Source organism: Oryctolagus cuniculus, chromosome 14, assembly GCF_964237555.1.
Source record: "Oryctolagus cuniculus chromosome 14, mOryCun1.1, whole genome shotgun sequence".
In the NCBI taxonomy this organism is placed as follows: Eukaryota; Metazoa; Chordata; class Mammalia; order Lagomorpha; family Leporidae; genus Oryctolagus; species Oryctolagus cuniculus.
The window spans coordinates 57021642-57046429 of NC_091445.1; positions in this window are offsets into that span (position 1 = coordinate 57021642).

A 24788-nucleotide genomic window follows, 5' to 3' on the forward strand; every position below is an offset into this window, starting at 1 on the left:
AGAGTCAAAGGGAGCACATAAACAAGTCTAGTGTCTGCTAACACTAACCGATGGAATAAATAAAGGGGAGAGTGATCCAACATGGGAAGTGAGATACTCAGCAGACTCATAGAATGGAGGATGTCCTAAATAGCACTCTGGCCTCAGAATCAGCCCTAAAGGCATTCGGATCTGGCTGAAAAGCCCATGAGAGTATTTCAGGCATGGAAAGCCAAGACACTCTGGCAAAAAGATCTCTGTGAGTGAGATCCCAGTGGAAAGAACAGGTCTTCAAAGAAGGAGGTACCTTTCTCTGAAGGGAGGAGAGAACCTCCACTTTGACTATGACCTTGTCTAAACAAGATAAGAGTCGGAGAACTCAAGGGGCTTCCATAGCCTTGGAAACTCATGACTGGTGCTTAGGGAGATTACTGATGCCATAAACAGGAGTGTCAATTTGTAAAGTCAACAACAGGAGTCACGGTGCACTTACTCCTCATGTAGGATCTCTGTCCTTAATGTGCTGTACATTGAGACTTAATGCTATAACGAGTACTCAAACAGTATATTTCACTTCGTGTTTCTATGGGGGTGCAAACGGTTGAAATCTTTACTTAATGTATACTAAACTGATCTTCTGTTAAAAAAAAAAAAAAAGAAATTATCAATTCCCAACTTGACTCTCACTGGGATTAAACATGACAATAGGTCTGATCTGATTTCATCATCATTTAAAAAAAAATCATCTATTATTTTTCACTTTATGTTTCTGTGTGGGAGCAAACTGTTGAAATCCTTACTTAATGTATACTAAGCTGATCTTCTGTATATTAAGATAATCGAAAATGAATCTTGATGTGAATGGAAGGGGAGAGGGAGTGGGAAAGGGGAGGGTTGTGGGTGGGAGGGACGGTATGGGGGGGAAGCCATTGTAATCCATAAGTCGTACTTTGGAAATTTATATTCATTAAATAAAAGATAAAAAAAAAGAAAGAAAGTTCTTCCATCCACTTGTTCACTCCTAAAGTGACCACAATGGCCAGAGCCATGCCTATCTGCAGCCAGGAGCTTTTTCTGGGTCTCCCATGTGGGTGCAGGGTTCCAAGCACTTGGGTCATCGTCTACTACTTTTCCAGGCCATAGTAGAGAGCTGGATCAGAAGAGCAGCCAGGACTAGAACTGGTGCTATATGGGATGCCCACACCACAGGCGGAGGATTAGCCTACTGTGCCACAGTGTGGGGCCCCTGCATTTTAAAATGACTTACATAATCCTATCCTGACGGAAGTATTGCTATAAAAAAATCAACCAGGATATGTCCATGACTAACATTAACTTTAGAAACTATCTTCTTTTTTCCTGCTTTCAGTAACTATAAAAAAAAAAAAAAACTCAGAGCCTATTATAAACATCCTAATTTGTATCTTACCAAATACAACTTTATACAATCTTCCTGACTCATTTGCACTCACTACAATAAAACATGCTTATTATCACAAGGTGATATTTAAAATACCTTAAATATTTAATTTTTTTTTTAGCTAAAGCTTCAAAATCGGGGCTGCTGCATTGGCTCACTTGGTTAATCCTCCACTTGCAGTACCGGCATCTCATATGGGTGCTGGGTTCTAGTTCCGGTAGCTCCTCTTCCAGTCCAGCTCTCTGCTGTGACCTGGGAAAGCAGTGGAGGATGGCCCAGGTGCTTGGGCGCCTGCACCCAGGTGGGAGACCAGGAAGAAGCACCTGGCTCCTGGCTTTGGATCGGCATAGCTCCGGCCGTAGTGGCCATTTGGGGAGTGAACCAATGGAAGGAAGACCTTTCTCTCTCTCACTAACTCTATCTGTCAAAAAAAAGTTTCAAAATCTACTGCCTATGGAATGAAGTTTATGTGCCTCTTCTGTGCCATTCAAGTCTTCTACATTTTAACTCAAATGTACTTCACCTTCCATTAGAAAGAAAAGTAAAAAAAAAAAAAAATCAAAATTCTTTCTCAGAAGCCAGTTAGGGGGGATCCATTGTTGTGGACCAGTGGGTAAAACCACCACCTGTGAGTCCGACATCCCATATGGGCACGGGTTCATGCCCCATCTGCTCCACTTCTGATCCAGCTCCCTTTTGATGGTCTGGGAAAAGCAGCAGCAGATGGCCCAAGTACTTGGATCCCAGATGCCCATGTGGGAGATCTGGAGGAAGCTCCTGGCTCCTGGCTTTGGCCTGGCACAGTTCTGGTTTTTGCAGCCATCTGGGGAGTGAACCAATGGATGGAAGATCTCTGTTTGTCTCTCTCTTCCTCTCTCTCTCAGTAACCCTGACTTTCAAGTAAATAAATCATAAAAAAATAAAATTAAACAAAAAATTGTAAAATCCAGTTAATACACATAGTTTCTTAGCACACAGAAAACTCTGTGGCCTTGTTTCTCCACCCCCCACTTACATTTGGGAAATCTAAAACTAAGAAAATTAACTAAAAGTTCTAAGGTCACATCAGTAATACTATAACTAGGATTGAAATCAAATGTCTTTAGCTTTGTCTCTCAGCAGGTGGTTCACTTTTCTGTTTCCCATATACCTCTCAGTCAGTGAGCGTTTGCTTATTCTGTTTTGTGGCCTCGAATATTTAACAAATTTCTCCTTTGCTTAGTCCAAGACTTCCTGCCTCGGTGAAGAGTCTTTGATGTCCAAAGTTGATTTTTCTCCTCAGAATTAGTACAGTACAATGGGGCCGGCACTGTGGCAAAACTGGTAAAGCTGCTGCCTGCATCCCATACGGGTACCGGTTCAAGACCTGGCCACTCCACTTCCAATCCAGCTCTCTGCGATGCCAAGGGAAAGAAGTAGAAAATGGTCCAAATCCTTGGGGCCCTGCACCCCCATGGAAAACCCGAAGGAAGCTCCTAGCTCCTGGCTTCAAATGGACCCAGATTCACCCTTTGCGGTTCGGGGAGTGAACCAGTGGATGGAAGATCTCTTTCTCTCTCTGCCTCTTCCTCTCTGTAACTCTGCCTTTCAAAATAAATAAACAATTATTTTAAAAGAAAAGTTCATGGCCGGCGCCGCGGCTCACTAGGCTAATCCTCCGTCTAGCGGCACCGGCACACCGGGTTCTAGTCCTGGTCGGGGCGCCGGATTCTTTCCCGGTTGCCCCTCTTCCAGGCCAACTCTCTGCTGTGGCCAGGGAGTGCAGTGGAGGATGGCCCAGGTGCTTGGGCCCTGCACCCCATGGGAGACTAGGAAAAGCACCTGACTCCTGGCTCCTGCCATCGGATCAGCGCGGTGTGCCGGCTGCAGCACGCCGGCCGCGGCGGCCATTGGAGGGTGAACCAATGGCAAAGGAAGACCTTTCTCTCTGTCTCTCTCACTGTCCACTCTGCCTGTCAAAAAAAAATAAAAAAATAAAAAAATAAAAATAAAAAATAAAAAAAAATAAAAAAAAGAAAAGTTCATGTGCCCACCCTTATATGTGGTAGCTAAATGAAAAAAAAAATCAGGAGACAAAAAAGAAACAAATGTTCATGTATATCAGAGTTGCTGCAAATATAATTTTATCAAACTTTGTTTTATGTGTTTGCCAAATTGTTAAAAATGATACACTGCTGTAGTTTTAATGATCTGTGATTATTTTAAAATTTATCATAGATGAGTAAAATTGACATCCTTTCATGTCATTATTGCTTATAGGCCTTGTCTATATGCCAGGTCTTTTCATTTTTTGCTTGCTGAACTCTTTATTTAGTGGAGCATTAAGCCTTTGACTATAAAGTAAATAAAAAAATGTTACCTCAAAAATTTAAAAAGAAAGCAAGCAGAGAGGACGGAAATATCATTATATTCTTAGAATTATATCTACGAGCTACATTAAATTTGTTCTCTTTATGTGACTATCACAATAAAAATGAATCCAAAAAAGTTCATAGAAAATAGAATTAAAATTGATTTATGTTTGTGCCAAAAATCTTAATATCCATGCACAAGTTTTTTCACAATATACCTTTTCCATAAACTTCGTGCAGTTCCTTTATATGTATCATCCTTACTACTCTCTTTACTGTTTTAAGATGTATTATTTCATATTAATTGTTTTATTCACATTTGTGTTTCTTCCTATATGTGAGAGGCAAATCTTACAAGTGGGAATACGTCCTTGGCATGTCTCCCATGGACCTTGTGCTGTGCACTGAGGGACAGTTACTTCAAGCCGTATTGTTAAACAGTCCCCAACAGTAGGCCAAGAAAATACTAAAGTTATGTTTTACATTAATTTTGATCATGATATGGAAGTGTATGCCAGATGCCTTGCGTGACTAAGCATCTTACTGCTATTTTAGAAAGGAAAGAAATTTTAATAGATTTTTATCATTTACCTTTAATTGTAGGAGCACATCTTTTCTCAGCAGTATTACTGGTAATTCCAGCACAGCATCTAACAAATATCGTTTATATTGTAGCCATGGTAATTTTGGTTTAACTGAAAAGATTGGCCTGTGGTCAAGGAGGGGAAGGCAATGTACTGCAAACTTAGAGCAGATCATTTTAAAAAAATTTTGGAAAGCAAATGGATCCTCTCATCACCTCTGTACTATAAGCAACTAAAAGGAAAGAACTTTCACAGAGATTTGATGTAGATTTTGCAATGGCTATTAAGGCCAAACAAGTAAGAATACAGGCTCACTAGAAATATTTTATGTTTCTTGCTAATCTACAGAATACAACCATATGGAACTAGTTCTTCAACCTTAGTAATTTGATACTACTCTTCAGAAGACATCAGAAATAAGTTATTCAGGCTTATTCGTGCATGACTACATCAAATTTGCTTTTTAAATTTTAAATGGCCATATTAAATGGACCGATTACTATCCTCATTTGTGCAGAATTCCAAGCTCCATTGTAGCCTTTGTGTGGACATAAAGCAGGAAAGAATGACTACTGTGACCATAATGGTGCCTTTTTAGTCACAGTAATATAAGTGTCCTTCCAATTGCCAATATCAAATTCTAAATTTGAGATTTGTAAATATCATCAAAAATTAAATAGTTTTAAATTTCTATGTAAGACTATTGAAGCTACATATCTTAATTACACAGAAGTTTTATTCTCTATTCTGATTGTATATCAGAGCACCCCTTAAAAGGAGTGAAAAATATTCATTCTAGTTGCCATTAGAGCTTCTACAATTGTAGCCTAGAAACAGAGGCTGGGAAATTTCAATAAATTTCCTCTTTTGTTCATGATGTAGCTCGTGTCCACTAAATATTTGTCTGGTGTCTTTCTATGTCTAATTGATGTGAGTAGGTTGTGGGAGAGTGAAATTGTACCTTCTGGGAAGTCTTGGCAAATAAGTTTCCCTACAATGTGCTGTAATATGTTAGGGTACAATAATGGAAAACTGAAAATGCAAAATTAATTATGCCTGAATGAAGTCTTCTATCATAGATATCTAGCCATTATTAGAAGGCTGGAGATTCAGAGCAATTATATGAAAGTCATATAGAAACCTAAGTAAAAACTCTTAGCATAATGACTACTTTGGTTATATTTCAATTGCTTATAATCTATCAAAGAGCTAAACTTAAGGTGGTCAATATAAATGCATGTGCAGACCACAGTATTGTGGCAGTTAGAAAATGCCTCTCAAGGCTTGAGTTGGAATAAAGCTGATTCATATTTTTCTTTAACATGGACATATTTTTTAAGCAAGTCCTTATACCTCTATTGATGTTTACAGAGCCTGGTTTCACAAACGAGGGTGTTTGAAAAGTTTATGTAGGCGCAAGCATTTAGTCCAATGGATAAGAAGCTCGTATCCCACATCAAATCACTTGGGTTATATTCCCAGTTCCAGTTCTAGAATTTAGCTTCCCTCTAGCGCAAAATTTGGGAAGCAGCAGTGACGACTCAATTAATTGAACTCCTATCACTCACATGGGAGACTAGGATTGCATTCCCAGCTCCAGGCTACAGCGTTGGATCAGATCTAGCTGTTGCAAGCATTTGCAGAGTGAATCTGCAGTTGTGAGTGCTCTCGCCCTCGCTCTCATTCTCTCTCATTCTCTCTGTCTGCCTCAAGTAAATTTTTTACAAAGTTTATGAGAAAAAATAATTAAAAGGTAATTTTTATTTTGCTACAAAAACATTTTAAAATCCATGAATATTTTTGTTATTTCCATAAAATTTTGAAGTATTTTGTGTAACTATTCCAACCAAGATAAATCCAAACCTTTCTTCTCAACAGCATTCCAAGAAAATACCTTTATAAAGGGTAGCAGCCCAATACCTACTTTATTCACAAAACTCAGGTACTGTCATTTACACCAGAGTTCCTTTTTGTTAATTTTTCTTAACATTTAGCTTAACTAAGAATTGTCTTACATTGTTAACTATTTATGTCATGCATCCAAATGTCACCTCTAAAATAGCGTTTTTCCTCTTTTTATATAGTGTTGGGATTTTCCCCAAAATGCCTAGCACAATCTTCAGCAAAAAGTACATTCTGTTTGGACTTTATTATACTCTATCAATACTGGTGGGTGAGCCAAATTCCTGGATGTTGTTGCTGCTGCCTTAATATTCACTGAGATTTATAAGTGAAGTTAATAAAAACCTGTCAAAGAAACCAGAATAAATTTTGTTGTGGGGCCATGTGTTTGTTCCACACTCATATTGAGGTTGACCATCAGTAAGGAGGTCTTCAGGCTATCTGCATGTAATTTGAAGTCATGTTGAATGCCACTATGCATGTATCCTCCTCAAGCATAGACTGGATTTATAGATTTGTTTTCATCTTTTATCAGGGCATTGTTTTATATCATATTGCTGAAATGGAAGGATGGTAATGGTTTTCTTTTCTGTGTAGTTAATGGAAAATTTTTACTGCTTTTAGATTCCTTATATAACTACATTTCTTCAGGCTTAAGCCCATTTGACTGTCCCTGCTCTGAAAAATGATGTGTAGGCTCTCACAAGTCTGTGTGGGAGCATTTCTTGATGACTGTTTCTGGATCTTTTCAATGATACCAACAGCATATTGAGTCCTAAGAGCTTTGCCAAGGGTTTGAAGCACAACATAACAAGAGTAGCTCTTGTTCTATGTTGCATGCTCATTGAAGCAAAGGAATATGTGTATAATAAAAGTGAACTCACTGCACAATTTAACTTGAGTTTAATAATAATTGGATCAGGAGAATACCATCAAATATAATAGGCTGTTGAGGCCGGTGCTGTGGCACAATAGGTTAATCTTCCACCTGTGGCACCAGCATCCCATATGGGCACCAGTTCTACTCCTGGCTGTTCCTCTTCCCATCCAGATCTCTGATATGGCCTGGGAAAGCAGTAGAGGATGGCCCAAGTCCTAGGGCCCCTCCACCCACGTGGGAGACCCAGAAGAAGCTCCTGGCTCCTGGCTTCGGATAGATGTAGCTCTGCCAATGCGGCCATTTGGGGAGTGAAACAGCGGACAGAAGACATTTCTCTCTGTCTCTCCCTCTCACTGTCTGTAACTCTACCTCTCAAATAAATACATAATTAAAAATCTTTTAAAAAATTAAAAAATATATAGTAGGCTGTCACACATTCAAGAAGCTACTTAGAAACTTGGTGATATAACAACCCAAGCTACCTCTCACTACTGCTTCCAGGTGAAGTGTTTCTGTGAAGTTGATTAATACTACATCATCTTCATTGCCAAACACATAATGAGAACCCATAACATTAGGTAACACTGAAAATTTGCAAATAGTTCTTGTTCCCTTAGTAATTATAGTTTACTTGTAAAGCATAGTCCTTGATACTTTATTTCTCATTAGTCCTTCTGTCAAAGGAAAATCTTCTAGATTAGAAAAGGCTTAATGTGGAAGCTGTAATGCTAATAGAATCTCTAACAAAATCACTGAATAACAGAAAAATGGAAATCTATACAAAGCACAATAAGTTGAGTCCTTGCATTTGTTTTCTAAAAATGGTAGCAATTCTCTCCATTGTATATGTTGGAGACAAGCTCTCACACATAAGAGATCAACTTTGACTCTGCTGTCAAAGTGATGGGGAAAGTTTGGTTAACAGATATTAAGCTACAGTTTAATTGGAGAAAGAAGGTCTAGTGTTCTACTGCATGGTGGAGCAACTACAGGTGATGAAGGAATTGTATTTTTACTTTAAAAAGATAAAAGAAAGGATAGTGAATGTTAGTATAAAGAAATGATAAATTTTTGAGGAGATATTGCTAGTCTGATTTGAATATTAAACAATGCATAAATTTATCAAACCATCACATATGGGTAGGCTGTCAGTTAAATGTTCATATCGCATATTAGAGTGCTTGGTGTCAAGTTCCTGAACCACACCTGAGTCCATATTCCTGCTAATGCATACATGGATATGCAATGGTGATGGCTCCAGCAGCTGGGTACCTGCCCCTCAACGTGGGAGACTCGGGTTGCAATCATGGCTCTGCCTTCATCCTGGCCCAGCCTCAGCTGTTATGGGCATTTGAGAAGTAAAACTGTGGATAGGAAATTTTCTCTCTGTGTGTCTCTCTCTTTCTCACTCCCTTTCAAATAAATTAAATGAATTTTTAAAAAGCAAAATATCATGTGGCACCATCTATCCATAATATTTGTATCAGTTAAGAGTTTAGAAAAAATTAATATTTTTATATCTTACCAATAAAGCCTTCTGAGGTTATTCTTCAAAAATCACTGGGAAAGATATAAAGGGGGTTAACAGAAATTAGCAACAATAGCAATGTTATGTCATTTTCAAGGAGACATTATTAGAACTCATGAACAACAATAGAAAAAAAGGTTTTTTTCTCTATCCAGTGAGTTCTACCACATCAAATTTAAGTTCATTTTTTTCTTTTGCTTTCAAAATGTGAAGATCAACATCTAAACCAATTAGAAGTGTTTATAAGGATCAAGAACAAGAATAAAGATTTTATTCTTTGATGCTCCTGAATCTCATGTCATGTTATAAGTAGAGAAGGTAATGGAGAGTACTCGTCCTTAGCCAACAAAGGGAAATATTCCAATAAATATAACTAAAGCAGCATTTTCTGGCATAGCAGCAAGAAAAGTACTCACTAAGAAATATTATGGGGTTTTTTTATTTGCAAGTTAACTCTTCTATGAGAAAGCTGGTTTGTAAGAGAAAATTAATTTGCCAATCACTAAAATATTTCCTCAAACAACTAGCCGATAACATCTTTCTGCTTAAATGAGGACAATTTAAAGGAAGGTTTTAACTGTGTGACTTTTTGATTTCCTCAACTGGGAATGACTAATGCCATCTCTGAAATCATTGTGAGCCAGTGTTTTAGAGGAGTAAATTGCCTATCCCAGCATGCACAGGTTCCTAAGGAAGTCAAGTTTGTCGTGACTAGGAATATTGAGAAGAGAGTCCTTGACATTCTGCTTCATTAACCTTGCAGAGTGCCAGTGCCATGCCATGCTCAGATGGACTGTTTAAAGACTGCTGCTGGATGATGTTGATGATGATGATAATGATGATGATGATGACAATGACCACTGGTAAGTTAGTTGGGGACCTTCTGCTATCCCCTAAATATGATTTCCTCCAGTTAGTCAATTATTTTCCTTGTCCTACTAATGATAAAGGGCAATTAAAGTGTATACTAAAAATTCTAATACCTTCTTAAAATATTAGTAAGTGTACAGTTGATGAGGATAATCATTACTCAGGTTAGAGAAGTTCATGTAGACCAGTATTCACCAAAAAATGCATTCACATTTACAGAACTTAAAAAAAGGAAGTGGAATTATGTTGTTACAAAATAATTTTTTTTACAGGTAGAGTTATACAGTGAGAGAGAGAGAGAGAGAGACAGAGAAAAAAGTCTTCTTTCCGTTGGTTCACCCCCAAAATGGCCACCACGGCCAGAGCTACTCCAATCCGAAGCCAGGAGCCAAGTGCTTCTTCCTGGTCTCCCATGCTGGTGGTGCAGGAGCCCAAGCACCTGGGCCATCCTCCACTGCCCTCCCAGGTCACAGCAGAGAGCTGGACAGGAAGAGGAGCCACCAGGACCAGAAACCAGACCAGAAGCCCATATGGGATGCCAGCGCCACAGGCAGAGGACCAGCCAAGAGAGCCATGGCTCTGGCCCCTATGAAATAATTTCAATACAAACTATAAAGAAAATATTCCATCTTCATTCCTCCTTAAGAGCCCTGCTCACTTCCTCAACCACTTTTCAGACACCTTGCCATACCTGGCTCCTGCCATCGGACCAGCGCGGTGCGCCGGCTGCAGCGCGCTGGCCACAGCGGCCATTGGAGGGTGAACCAAGGGCAAAGGAAGACCTTTCTCTCTGTCTCTCTCTCTCACTGTCCACTCTGCCTGTCAAAAAAAAAAAAAAAGTATATGTGTCCCTTAATCAAAAGGTGTGTGAGAGCATTTCAGGTATGGAAAGCCAAGACACTGTGGCAAAAAGTATCCTACGTAAAGGATCTCTGTGAGTGAGACCCCAGTAGAAAGGAGGGGCCACCAAAAAAGGAGGTACTTTTCTCTGAAGGGAAGAGAGAACGTCAACTTTGCTTATGGTCTTGTCCAAATACTGACAGAGTCTGTGGTCATAAAAGGTTTCCATAGCCTTGGCAGCTCATGACAAGAGCCTCAGGTGATCATTGATGTCATAAATAAGAGTTTCAATTGTTAAATCAACAACGGGAGTCACTGTGCACTTACTCCCCATGTAGGACCTCTGTCCTTAATGAGTCCTACTATGAGAATTAACTGCAAAACTTGTTCTCATACTGTACTTTATACGTTGTGTGTGGGGGGGTGCAAATTGTTGAAATCTTTACTTAGCATAGAATTGGTTCTCTGTATATAAACTAAAAATGAACCTTAATGAAGAATAGGATGGGAGAGGGAGTAGGAGGTGGGGCGGAGTGGTGGTGGGAGGGTGGGTATGGGGGAAATAACCACTATATTCTTAAAGTTAAACCTATGAAATTTGCATTCATTAAATAAAAGCTTTTAAAAAAATTAGTATATGTGTCCCTAAAAATGTTTCTTAACACTTGAATTTTTATGTGGATGCTTGTGCATCTCTAGGTTATAGTCACAAAATTAGTCCTATTTGGATTGTTTCTCAGCCTTGTGGCTAAGATCAAGTATGTGTAGTCCCATTTGGAAGGGATGAAGAGTTATTCTCTCCTTGTGTTAAAATGCTATGAGAGGCTGGCGCTGTGGCTCACTTGTTAATCCTCCACCTGCAGTGCTGGCATCCCATATGGGCACCGGATTCTAGTCCCCGTTGCTCCTCTTCTAGTCCAGCTCTCTGCTGCGGCCCTGGGAAGGCAGTGGAGGATGGCCCAAGTGCTTGGGCCCCTGCACCTACATGGGAGACCAGGAGGAAGCTTGGCTCCTGGCTTCGGATAGGCACAGTGCTGGCCGTGGCAGCCATTTGGGGAGTGAACCAAAGGAAAGAAGACCTTTCTCTCTGTCTCTCTGTCTGTCTATAACTCTACCAGTCAAATAAAAAAAAATGCTATGAATTGACTCTGAAGATAAAACAGGACACTAAAGAGACAACCACTCACATCATCAGTCTAATCCTTCAACCTATGAAGGACTCTGCATAACTTGTAGCAGTTGTCTTGCTGCTTAGAACTGAAATTAGGCAACAGGCCTCTCTGGTTATCAAACACATTTTCTTGTCTGCTTGCAATGTATTCATCAATAAAAGTCCTGCCACTAGAGAATTCAGTCAAGGAGGTCTGACTCTCCACAAGATGGAATGGCAGCCTATGGGAAGCCACTGAGCCATTCCTGAGATGTGCAGCGGAAGGACCACCTGACATTTCACAATCTCAGGGAGAGTTAGAGGCCAGACAGAAGCAAGGGCACATTAGCTCTTCACCAAATGGAAGTAATTAAAATAAAACTACTAAAGTATTGGGAATGTTTTTTTTTCTTTTAAATTTGTGTCTCATTAGTGTAGGGTGGTTCTATAGCATTTGTCTATAAAGCTGCTCCTTTTGTCTTTTCATTAGAGTTTCCGTTTTTATAGATATAAACCAGAAAGATAAGAAATGTTTTTTGCATCATATATCTGAGGTCTTTGATATTTCATTGTATTTAAAAGAAAATGTTTATTGAATATATCCGGCCATCATCACATCAATTTCCAGTTGAACACAGAATACATGGCAAAAAAAAAAAAAAATCCCATGGATAAAATCTCTCAAGTCTCAACACCTACAAACGAAGCAGACTTATTTGAACTCCACAACTCACCAAAGTGTTGCCTCTAAAAAAAAGATCAGTAGTTTGGTATCTGAGATAAGGGCTAGTGCTCTGGCTTGAATGTTTTCCCCAAAATTTTATGTGGGGAAGCCAATCCCAAAGTCATTTGTTAATGATAACTGAGAACCGGAAGGTGACTTGGTCATGAGGACAGAGCCCTCAATGAAGGTGTTCACCCCTGCATGGAAGGGATTATGGAAGGGCTTTGGTATAAGGCCAAGCTCTCTCTGGCTTGCTTGCTCTGTCTTGCCACATACCCCCTGACACCTTGAGACTCAGCAGAGAATGCCCAACACAAGAAAGCCTTCTCCAGGTGTGGCCTCTGGGCCTTCGACTCCCCAGTGTCCAGACTAGAAGAATGAAACTTCTTTTCTTTATAAGCTTCTCAGCCTTGGGTATCCATTATAGCAATAGAAAATGAACTAAGATTTTTCACTTTGTGTTTCTATGTGGGTGCAAACTGTTGAAATCTTTACTTAATATATACTAAACTGATCTTTTGTATATAAAGAGAATTGAAAATGAATCTTGATGTGAATGGAAAGGGAGAGGGAGCGGGAAAGGGGAGGGTTGCGGGTGAGAGGGAAGTTATGGGGGGGAAAGTCATTGTAATCCATAAGCTGTACTTTGGAAGTTAATATTCATTAAATAAAAGTTAAAAAAAAAAGAAAATGAACTAAGAAAGCCACCAATTAGAAAAAGAAGAGAAAACACACAACACACTAATGAAAACACACCACATGATGAGGGGCAGAATTTCTCTTCATTAAAACAATAAACAAAAATGTTTGATTTTATTTCTATCTTCTTAAAAAATAGAAACAGGATTTATGATCTCCCCAAAAATGAAATGTATAGTCTATTGGAAAGACTCAAAATGTAACAATACATTTTTATCACTGAAAAGAATAATCAGCAGATAATCAAGACTAGCTAATATATATAGAAGAGGAAGATCTAAAGTGATGGGATTGAAAAATAATTCCACTATAAGCTAAATTTACAAGAAGCTGATGTAGTCAAGATTATGATCACCAAAATCTAGAGAATACTCTTTCCAAATAGAGGATCTGGTCTAGGTTGAATGATTTAATTTTAATAAATATGCAAAAAGGATGCTTTAAAGAAAACAATAAAATAATTTCTAAAATTTTCCAAACATGTTGATTTGTAGCTATTCACTTTTTATGACAACTGTGTAAAGTGGTTTCCTAACAATTTACTATTCTGATCTGATCAGAATAAAATTGGAACGCAAAAAAAACAGTTTCTCTAACACACATATGAACCACTAGAAAACATGAGCTCAGGACTTCAACATAGTAATTTAATTGTCACCTTCCTTCTTTCCACATTCTCAATAACCTAACCTATACCAAGCTCTGCTCTAGGGAGCAAAGGTGACAAGATGAGAATATAACCCTTTTCCTTCAGGATTGACAATGTTAGAGATAAATAGTCTTATTGATAAATGATTACAAAACTCTAAGTGCTAAAATAGAGGCATATACAGGATAAATAAAGTCTTTTGATTTTCCAAGAAAGATTTTTTAAAAAGGCTAACCATTCAACATTTCAGCCAAATATTGAGGGTTCAGCTGGAACATTACAATTGGACAAAAGCTAAAAAGGGAGAGGAGAGGTAGGCTTTCTAGAAAGTGGTCACAGCTGATGCAAGGGTACCACACCAAAAGAAAAACATTAAAAATCACAAACTCTGGTATTTTAAAATTAAATTAGAATCCACACAAACCACCTAAGCCCTATATACCAGAAGGCACCCCTAGGGTATTAGCTGGAGTCAGAGAATAGATCATGAAAGTTTTGTGTATTACCCCAGGGAGTTTGGACTTCATATTATTTACAGTGAGGAGCTAGGTTGGGGTTTCAGTAAGAAAGTGGTATATTTGCATTTCAGAAACTAACTCCTTAGTATGAAAGAGAACAGAAATGCTGAACTAAAAGTACAAAACTCCAAGGACATTTTCAGAGATTTCCTTGCAATTTCTGATTCCATGCATAAAGCATGGTGTGTGATACAATCTCCTTCAGGACTTGCTATGGAGAGAAATAAAACAAGTATTTACCCTCTGATCATAGACTGCTCAGGATGGATAGAATCTTGAAGATCATATATCCTACCACAATTTTATCATCAAATTGTTCAACTATTAGTTTCTCACATATTTATTGAACATCTACAAGATACCAAACCTACTCTCCACGGTAAAGAAACACACAGCCTACTTCACCTGGAAAATAGGAAAAGAACCATGAAACTAAACTGACATTTAAAATAGTGATACATGTCTGGTGATAATGTATGTGCTCCTACAAGAATGTTATACAGGACCCTCATTTAGATGTTGGTCTTGGGAAAGTTTTATTAAAGACTGATTATTAGGATATGAAGGGCAATTATGCTTTGATTACATGAAATGTGAAGAAGAGAAGTAATGTGCTAAAAGCAGGACAGGGAAGAGCATGCTACATCCCAAAAATCAAAGATAAAGGCAAGTTAGGGATAGGTAAGCGTGGAAGATGGAGGTAAGGGAGGTGTTGGGGCATTTGGTGGCAGCGATAAGGAAACTGTGGCATATAAGTAGCATAGCCAAGGACAATCTATTTAAGTTCAAAGTCAAACACTGATTCTATAAGTCCTAGTCAGTGCATTGCCCTTTAGAGCCAAGAAACAACATCAAGTAAAATATATACAAAGGTACCTCAGAAGGTTTGTGGGAAAAATTAATTGAAATATAAGCATTTTAGTTGCAAAAATTGAAATTAATGAATAGTTTTTCATAACACACATTTTCCATGAACTTTTTTGAAGATCTGGAGTGGGGCAGTGCTTAGGAGAGACTTTCCTGTGAATTAGCATTCTCTCGTGTCATCTACATTGGGAAAACTTTTTGCTTCTAGTCTGAGGCATTGTATATTTTGGTAGTTTATTTTAAACAGTGGATTTTACAATCTCATGTTAAGTTGTAACAAATCCTTCTGCCCAGGCAAGCCATGTCATTCTCCTGACCCTTCCTACTAACAATTCAAATAAAGAAACAGTAGAGACTATGACCTAAACATCCGAGGTTCGTCAGGATTATGAACAGGGAGAAAGAAAACAGGCTATGTGGAACTAATAAGTTATTCATGAATTCAAAGTCTACAATAATTAAAATGCCTACTTTCTGCAAATAAGCCATTAACTGCAATTTTGCTACTATTTAATGATCTAATTCACACTGTTTCAGGAATTTCCTCTTAATCTATGTATATGATTATGTAAATCAATGTTTACATTTTCGCATTCTTATAGACATGCAATGAAAATGCAGTGCATAAATAGATTGTTCCCTGGTTACCAGAAAATGTTTATATAAAAGAAGCATGTATATATTGTAATGATATAATTCAGGGTTTGGGGATCGAAGATGTTAAGCAATCCTTATTCCCAGCATTTTCTCCATTACTTGAGGGCATGATAGAATAATACCCCAAATGTTATTCCCTTTATAATGCATTTCCTAAGCTTCTTCCCAAATAAGTATTGTAAAAGTGGTAAGTTTCCATGATATGGAGAGAAATGTGTGATTTTTTTTTTTTTTTTTTGTTCAGACAGCTTTTTGATCAAGTAACTCTGAGGAGGAATTTATTTTTCACCACTTCAAGCTTGTCATTTATTTAGTCCTCAGTGGGGAATAGTGTCTTTGCTTTGGTGGAACTGAGCAATTTGTAGAGGAAAGGATAAGGTCCCTGTAGTAAGTTCTGAGGCCAATCTTTTATAGATCTCTGGCACAGGCAATGATTGATTACCTCCAAAGGTAAATACACTTAGTTTGTAATCCTATGTTTAAGTTAACTTAATTTTTATATCTATCTTTTTCCTTCTTTTCTGAAATGATAATGTCGATTCTGTCCTTGAATAATATAAATTCTGATGGCAGCCAGTGTAGACTATCTAATATCAATCACATGTGCGCATCTGTGCATTTCTTTGAGCTTTAGTTCCCGCAAATTTAATGGAAAAAGAAAAGGAAAGTAGTTTTGGTTGTCTTGATTACAACTTATATCTATGGTCTTAAGTAATGCACTCTATATTATGTATAAGAACAAACTAGAATGGAAATATTCTAATGATGAACTTATCATATAAGATTTCCACTCAATAAACATTTGGGGCCTAAATATTTTCCTAAAATCATTGTGCTTTCCTCTGCTGGGGGCGGGGTGGGGGGCAGCTGGCATAGAGGGGAAAATCTGGAAATAAATAGTGCCAACAAGATGTATAGTAATAGATGGACAGATAATCTCTACATTGTATATACACTCAGAGAGTTTATATGACAAAATAAACAGTGTCCTGGGTATGGAAACCGTCTACCTAATGCATAAATTTAAAAAACTGCTTATATCGTTTTTCAGGTATTTTTCCAAAGACTGTTATTTGTGCATTCAGTACTTCAGTTTATCTACCTTTGAGGGTAGGTGCATTAACGAACTGTCATATAAATAAATGCCAGAATTAATGAGAATTGTTTCCTTTCTCTCCATCCTTTCCCCATGTTTGGAAACAGAAAAAGAAGGATGTAATAAATACAAGAAAAATATCAGTTGTTGGAACCAAAAAGGAGGAAAGCAAAATGAAAGGAAGAGATAAAGGTTTAGAAAATAGTAGGAGAAACAAATAGCTGCACTGGTAGCAACTAGTGGAATAGTACCAAATTTTTCTTAGGAAAAAATTCCCCAAAATCTGTGCAAGAAAATTTCCTGACCACTTTGAGAGGAGACAGAATTAGACGTAGCCATAACACAGTAATGACTAGAGCGATTCCATTCAGAGCTGTGTCTACTCACATGGACCCTTCATCGAAGAAACTGCTGTTTCTAGTTTCTTATAACAGATTTATTATATCAACTAAGGGGCCTTATAGAAGGTGACAACAATGAGATTCCCAGCACCTTCAGCCATTTTTTTCCAGAAATTCTAATGATATCCTTAACTCAGGGGATAAATTAAGCTCAATAGTGTATATCCATTTAAAGGGAAAGGAAAACTATTTCTTGGATCTATAAAGCTTGAGACTCTTAAATCGATATCTAAGAATCTCTAAACCTACTCTGTATGTAAGCAATCAATCCACAAACTCCTAAGAAGAAATGGAAAGCTATATGTGGCTCTGTGATGAAAAATCACTCCCAACAACTTTAATCTCTTGCAGTAGAAGAAAATATCCTATTTTTCATGACTGAGAGTCAGTCTTTAGATATTTTTTCCCATGAGGGTCAAATTAACAGATAAAATGATCTCCTTTACTCTAAATTCAGGGAATAACTGATGCAGGAAGCTTGATTTCAATCAGAGTGCCCTATGGGCAAAATTCAAATATCCACTTGCCTCCAATCAGTAGTCACACAGATCATAATTAACCAGGCATAATCTGCTTCTGATACCCTTTGCTGAGACCTACCTCTTTCATCTCTTTTACACTTTAAAATTTTAAGATGTCGTCTTTGTAGTAAATTAATAGTGTTTGACATTTTTTTAAAGATCCCATTGTTAATGCATAAGTGACCATTAAAGTAATAATACTTAACACCAACAAGAACAAAAGCAAATTTGAGTTTTAAACTAGAAGAGGGTATCAGTCACAAGGTTAGTCATGAATAGATTGTATTGTATTACTATAAAAATTAAATTCCTCTAGAAAATTTCCAGACTCAGAAATTTTATATGCATCCTATTTAATGATATACTTTGATGAACGTTGGCTAATGTCCTAAATATCCATGGTACATCTGTATTTTAAGAAAAAAGCTGTTTAAAATGTAAAAAACTTTAAGATTCAAGAAATCAGTTTCAAAGGAAGAATAACAAACAGATGGTGAGGAAGGTACTTGAGACCTATCAGGCTTTCCTAGGGCTTCCTGAACTGTTTCCCTGAGGTAGCCATTGTGTTTTTTCATAAGATAGTGTCAAAGAATAAGCACCTCCATATGTAAGTTTCTGAAATAGTAGTCAAAGTTCTGAAGCAAAATATAATATATAAAATATATATATATTAAAATATATATAATATATAAAATATATATAAAATATAAAGTATTCTAATAATGAACTAATTTACTAATTAGCTTAACACCTCAGTAAATTGTGAATAGTCTATAAGGATATAATTTGTCACACATCCCCATTCAAATGCATAAATTCCATTATCTTTTGAAAAGGAATCTAGGGTCTGTATAACTCTTGAGATATATACAGTGATATCAGAAAAGAATTCTCTGCCCTCCATGCAACCCAAAAGTCATTTACAAAGGAGAAAAGATAAGATTGTCACTTGAAATTCTAACCAAAAAATCAATGCTGGATGGATGGAAACCCATAAGTGCAAAGTTACAATAAGTTAAATTTCTCCCTGGAATGAGCAAAATTTGAGTAATGAGATGATCAGAAGGCAAACTGTCAGGAACCCAGGCACTTGTGAGAGTAAACATGCACACATGCATATGTACATTAAAAACAATAGCACTGCGTTTGCTCAAGCAAATTCCTCATTCCCCAAGGACTTGACTTGCTTCATCAGTGTCTCAGGCATGTATTCTGGAGATTGATCATCTATGCTAATTTGCCAGATCTCTCAGTACTCACACAATTACTAATTCTTTCTGTTCTAATCTCAGTACTACTCAGGAACTCATATTCTAATGGAGCTTCTTCAGAGGCATGTCTCAAAGAAGGAAGATATTGGCAACAGGATGTATGTCCAGGAACTTCTTATCATAAAGGAAATCAACTGACATTCTGGTTTTATATACCAGCCTCTATGAACATAGTTAACATGAGTCTAGAAGGAGAAAGAGTCACTGTCATTACTCTCCCAAACCAGGATTCTGAACCAACAGGCTGAGAGTCAGATTGAGGAGTACCTTGAATTCATAAGGCAGGAAGCATCTAACCCAACCTTGTGAAATTCTAACTTGAACTGGAAAAGGTGAAAGAATTGGTAGGAAGACAAGAGTGAAGTCCAGTGAGCCTAAGAGTAATGTCAACATTACTGGGAGTGATGTGGAGGTACAGAAGTAGGAAATCCTAGATCAAGTTTGATGTAGTGGACAGAAAATGCTGATCTTATTCATGCTCTGAACCCGATGTCTTAGCTATATAATAAATATATATAATGTCCAATACACAAGCTTTTGTTGATTTATTTTTATTTGGAGAAACTAAATGAAATAGTAGCTGTTAATCACAAATATGGGTGTTTAATACACAACTAATTTTCCCCTTATAATTGTATTCCCAATATTCATCTTAGAGCATCATGCCCCAATCCTATGGAAAATGGTAAAACAGGCAACATGAGTTTCCATACCACATCTTCTCTGTAAAAAATGCCTCTTTTTCTTGTAAGACTGCTCTTCTACCACAAATGGAGGGAAGCAAAACTGATACAGCAATTTGTTCTCAGTTGTTGGTACCTCCTATTACTATTAATAAGCATTTCACTGAATCTAAAGACATTTGAAATCTTTTTGTCCAACATGTCGCTCAGCTCAATCATTAGGCTTAATCTAGCAATAGCATAATTGGTTCACTATTTTGCAAGTCATTGTAAAATATTCAGCTGGGAGACAGCAGTATTGAGCTCAGAGGATGAACGGCTACTTTGAAAGGCAAGCATTTAGGAAATGACATTTCAACCAAGAAATCCTACTTTTAAAGCAAACACTAAGGATAACAGCAGTTATCCAGTTTTCCCACATGTTCCCAGGAATATAAACATTGCTAGAGATACCAAGAGGCATTTGTCCTTGTGCTAATCTTGATTTCATCAATGTTTTCCTGGATAAAAAAAATGGAAAAAGTATAATTCTGTATCATAATTTTGGACATGTGTTATATAATTTTAACTGAGTTTGAGATAGATTAGTCTGTTGATATTACATCTTGTTTCTATTGCACTGTATCAATTTCAGTTAAGTAAAGGAACTGGCATAATAGGCCACATTTTTTCAAGAAACATAATTAGAGAAAATGACAAATAGGGGTCGTAAGTATTTGATGACTCTACTGTACAGAGCACAAGTAACTTGAAGAAATCCAGTTCCAAAGTTATAATTTAATTTAAATCACAGTCTAGTGACTCTCGCCCCAGGAAATTTTAGAAACAGGTCGCAACAACAGTGAATACAGATTCAAAAGACGACTGGTTCCTGAAATTCCTACAAAGAAGGCAGAGTCAAGCCTTAAGGGAATATCTATATTAAGGTCCCTGTATGATGCTATGCCATGTCTCTACATAGCATGATGAACTCTCTTTCATGTGACTTAGCTGAAGAATAAGTTACTTTATTTCATAATGACAGTTAAAATTGACAGGAAACCTACTATGTGTCTGGAGCTGGTTATCAATTCATGTAACTACACAATGGCCCAATGAGACAGATTCTCTTATTATCTCCATTCAACTATTGTAGACATAAAAGCATTGAATATTAAGTGCCAAGCCCAAGTATACTCAGCTTGAAATGACAAAGCTGAAAATTTCTAGAGCTGAATTCTCAACCAAGGTATTATAGTTTCCCTTTAAATATAAACATTCCTGCTCTCACACTATATATATATATATATATATATATATATATATATATATATATATATCTTTCTAGGGGCAGGGAAGGAAACATACTTCCTACAAAAACCACCTAGTGAAAATAGCATTGTTTCTAAGGGAAAATAGGATTGGATTAGAGGATTCAAAACTCATTGCCCTGAGAGAGCTAATAAAAACAGTATCAATCCTAATACAATCACAAATACAAGTACATCTTAAATATGCTTGACATTGGCATCTAATATCAGTCTCTGCAACTTGTATCCAGAGACCTATATATTTCCCTGAGATATACTTCCTAGAGTACAATTACATACAACAGCAATATGTTCAACAAAATCAAAAATATTGTTCAGACTGTTATCTACTTTGTTAATATACTATTTTAATAAGGTATGTCAGCACATCCTTCATCTAGACCTACATCTCTCTGTAGCTTAACTTTAGTGGACTGCAGGCATGGCTTGTATCAAAAGAGACACTTTTATAGAATTGCAGCTATTTCAATACAGACTTTGCACATTGCATAGGCTTTTCTTTTTATTTAAAGATTTATATTTTATTATTTATATGAGAGAGTTACAGAGAGAGGCAGAGACACAGAGAGAGATCTACTGCTTCACTCCCCAAATGGCCACAACTGCCAGAGCTGGGCTGATCTGAAGCCAGGAGTCATGAACTTCTTCCGGGTCTTCCACATGGCTGCAAGGTCCCAAGCACTTGGGACATTTTTCACTGTTTTCTCAGGCCATTAGTAGACAGCTGATTGGAAGTGGAGCAGTCAACACACATATAGGATGACCACTCCTCCTGTGGAGGCTTAGCCTACTGAGCCATAGCACCAAGTCCAAGGCTTTTCTTTAATTGTGACAAAGTTCACCACCAATCACTTAAAAAAATTATCATTCTCACAGGGTGGGTGTTGTGATGCAACAGGTTAAGTCACTGCTTCAGATGCATATATTCCATGTCAGAATGCCTAAGATTGAGTGGCACCTCCACTTCTCATCCAGATTTCTGCTAATGCATCTGAAAGTCATAAGATGATGGTCTAAGTACCTGGGTTTTTGCCATCACTGTGAAAGAACTAGAGGGAGTTTCATGCTCCTGACTTTGGCAAGGTCCACCTCTGGCTGTTGCCAGTATTTGGGAAGTGAACCAGTGAACAAGAGATTCCTTCCTTATGCCTTTCAAATAAATAAATGAAACGTTAAAGTTAACACTTTCAGAAAAATAACCTACACATCAATATCTCTTTACCTTAGACCAACAACACTCACAATCTTAGGTCACACCTGCCATTGAACAAAATACCTGAGATTGAGTAATTTACAAATAAAAAATTTATTTCTCCTGTTTCTGGAGGCTGGGGAAAACAGGATGATGGAATTGACAGGTTGGGTGTCTGAGGAGGACTGCTCTCTGCTTCCAAGATAGTACCTTTTTACTGTATCCTCACTTGACAGAAGAAATAAAGGATATATGTTCATACAGAAGAAATGAAAGCATTAGGCAGATCTCAGCCTCTCTTGTAAAGGCACGCATCCCACTCATAAAGGTAGTACCCTTATTACTTAATCACTTCACATTCTTCCACCTCCTAGTACCTCTACAATGGGAATTAAAGTTTCAAACAATATTTGGAGGTGATACATATATTCAAACCACAGCTTTCCCCTAGTTATCAAATAAGAAGTTGAAATAATTGCAAAGGAACATGTATTATAGAAAAATAAGCATGACTTTAACTAGTTATGATGAATTCTATTATTCTATGTACAAAAATGGCCAAACTACTTGAGCTCTGTCACATTTACTCACCATTAAAACTATCCTGAGGGGGTCAGCACTATGGCACAGTGGGTTAAAGTCCTGGTCTGAAGTGCCAGCATCCCATATGGGTGCTGGTTTGAGTCCCGGCTGCTCAACTTCCCATCCAGCTCTCTGCTGTGGCATGGGAAGGCAGTGGAGGATGGCCCAGGTTCTTGGGCCCACGCATCCACGTGGGAGACCTGGAGGAAACTCCTGGCTCCTGGCTTAAGATAGGCACAGCTCTGGCCATTGAGGCCAATTGGGGAGTGAACCAATGGATGGAAGACTTCTCTCTCTGCCTCTGCCTCTCTATAATTCTGCCTTTCAAATAATAAATATTTTTTTAAAAAAAGTACTATCCTGAACATAATTCTTTTAATCCCCTCCCCCCTCAAAATATTTCCTGAACATCTACAATGGCTGGAGATAAAATGGGTCACCAAATGGACATGAACTCTCCCATCAGAAATACTAGAATTTCTCTTTAGTTTTTTTTTTAATTCTATATGATTCTTTGACCAGGATATCACTTTTTTATACAGAAATATGGATTTTGGATCATTGTAAATGAGAATGAACAACTTTTTCATATTCTGAATTTTCTCCCAGTTGATGACAGCCCTCTCATTGCACACAAATACATGTATCTAAAAACTCAACAGACAATCTCAATCTAAATATACATTCTTCAACCCACTTATTTTTGTTTAAAATCACTGTGAAACACCTCATTTATCTGACATATTACACAAACACAGTGTTCTATGAGATTTAATTGTCCTAGAAACTGAAACACATCCCAAACTTGGAAATCCTATTTTAAACAGAAAGAATCCTCCTAAGAGTATAATACTCTAGGATTCCTGATCTAGTTTATTAAATAAAATTCAATGCCCCCCAAAATAACCCTGCTGAGAACTAACTGAAGAATCTCAGTTTCTCCATGCCATTCTCACCCTATTTAACATTTTTAGTTTTTTATTTTTAAGATCAAAACTACATTTCCATTTTTTCCACAGAAACCTTTTATTAGGGAATACAAACTTCATGAATTTCTTAAGTATAAATTTAGGAACATAGTGATTCTTTCCACTGTAACCCACTCTTCCACCCACATACCCACTCTTCATCCTCTCTCTCCTATTCCCATTCTTATCTTTTACTAAGATCTATTTTCAATTAACTTTATACACATATGATTAACTCTATACCAAATAAAGAGTTCAAAATAGTACAAAAAAATTGGTCCTAAATGTTGAAACAAGGGCTGTTTAAAGTCATCATATCTCCAAGTTTCAATTTCACTTCTATAGATTGCTTCTTGAGTGCTCTATTTGTTATCACATAAGAGAGAAGGTATGGTATGTATCCATTAGGGACTGGCTTATTTCACTAAGTATTATGTTTTCCAGTAACATCCATTTTGTTACAAGTTCCAGGATTTCTTTTTTGCTGCTATATAGTATTCCATGGTGTACATATCCCATAATTTCTTTATCCAGTATTCAGTTGATGGGAATTTGAGTTGATTCCCTATCTTAGCTATTGTGTTTGAACTTCAATAAACATGGGGATGCAGACAGCTCTTTCATGTGCTGATTCCATTTCCTTTGGGCAAATTTCCAAGAGTGGAATGGCTGGGTCATATTGTAGGTCTATATTCAGATTTCTGAGGTATCTCCAACTGTCTTCTTCAGTGGCTGCACCAGTTTACATTCCTACCAACAGTGAATTAGGGCTCCCTTTTTCCACACATCTTCTCCAGCATCTGTTGTTCATTGATTTCTGTATGAAAGCCATTCTAATGGGGGTAAGGTGAAATCTCATGCGGTTTTGACTTGTATTTTCCTGATGGCTAGTGATCCTGAGCATTTTTTCATCTGCCTGTTGGACATGTGGAATTCTTTTGAAAACTTACTATTTAAGTCCTTTGCCCACTTCTTAAGTGGGATCTTCTTTTGGTTGTTATTGAGTTACATGATCTCTTTATATATCCTGGTTATTAATCCTTTACAGTTACATAGTTTGCAAATAAATTCTCCCATTCTGTTGGTTGCCTTTTAACTTTGCTGAGTTTTTATTTTGTAGTGCAGAAGCTTCTCAATTTGATGTAA